Below are 1658 nucleotides of genomic sequence, written 5' to 3' on the forward strand. Positions count from 1 at the left end.
AAACTAGTCTGGTTTTATCAAAAAACTTAACACAATTCACAAAACCACACACCCAAACTGCAAAATACCTCATATATCCTGCAAAATGAAGCACTGCAACCGAAACTACACATAGCATTATCAAAAGCAAACTTTTGCATGAAATGGCACACACTTCATTCATATTACCAGATTTTTGCCTAACCTCACCCCAAAATAAACAATAATCCATACCCTCATGTCATTCAAACCTGTAAGATTCTTTGTGTGTGTGTGTGTGTGTGTGTGTGTGAAAAAACAGAATATTATATAAACACACACACACATACACATTTATGTATAATACATAATGAACTATATTATTGTTTTTTGTATTTTGTATCATTTCTGTTGACCAACAAACATACATATTTTAAAGTATGACATAGGCTATGTTTATGTTTTTAAGTAAAAATATATCATACTTTAAATATAACATATTTTAAGCAATGTAAAATAAAAGTGGCCTAAAATAAAAACCTGTATATACTGTAAAAACAAGGGGATAAAAATATTTTGTTGAATGCCCATATGATTCGTGTTTGTCAAGCCTTCTGAATTCATTCTATTTTTGTTTGTGAAAAATTTCGATCTCGATTCAATATCAATTCATGTGTATATACTGTAAAAACAAGGGGATAAAAATATTTTGTTGAATGCAGTTTAATGCCTTTTTTAGCACCATTTTAAACTTGGTTTAAATTCAGTATTTGCTTGCATTCACTGTGTGTAATTATGCAAGTATTATTAAAAAAGGATGTAGGCCTAAGTTAAATTTCTCATTTAAAAATCTAGTGTTTAATCATGTCTAAATATGACCTGCTACATTCTAGATATATTTATGGCATTACAAATGAAAAATATATATTTTTTTCTGACCACAAAATTACTCTAATTTGCCTCTTTGCTTTGGAATTTGAAACCCTTTTCTCCATTTTAACTTTAAATACTACATTAATTGTAATATAAGTAATATAAGGAAATATTAATGACTTAAAATATTAGGAAAAAAATATTTTAAGTCATTAATGGACCATAATTATTGCACAAATAGTATTTAGTACCAAAAGATCTCCTCAAAATAAAACCTGTATAATGAAGCTGTCGTCTATCCTACTTAAACCCATTCAAATGTATTGTCAACGCTGGTTTGTTTGGAGAGCTCTATGAATCACGTGACCGCGCGGCGACGCCGGCGAGATCAAAGCTTGTCTCAACTCTGTTTTTCAATGGCTCTGGCTTTAACTGAAGCGCTACATTTTATGATTTACACCACATTAAGTGCTCCAAAACGGTATTTATTGTTTGAATTTAGTATTAAAACTTACTAAATTTAAAAGCTGAGACTTTTTCATATCACATAAGTAGGGTTGCCAATTTGGCGTGAGATTTACATGGGCAGAGTGAGAGCGTGAAACCGAACCTGAAAGCGTGTGTCTCACGCCAAATGCGTGAGAGTTGGCAATCCTGGCTTAATGAAAGGTCTGGTATGGTTAAAAAAAAATCTGAGTGCATGGTCTAAAGCGCAAGGTGCAGGTGCACTTGGGGTGTCCGAATCCACTTTTGCTAGTTTAACGACGGGAAAAACAATTCAAGTTTATTTGTATAGTGCTTTTCACGATACAAATCGTTGCAAAGCA

Source organism: Sinocyclocheilus rhinocerous, unplaced genomic scaffold, assembly GCF_001515625.1.
Source record: "Sinocyclocheilus rhinocerous isolate Xijiao unplaced genomic scaffold, SAMN03320098_v1.1 scaffold2831, whole genome shotgun sequence".
Lineage (NCBI taxonomy): Eukaryota > Metazoa > Chordata > Actinopteri > Cypriniformes > Cyprinidae > Sinocyclocheilus > Sinocyclocheilus rhinocerous.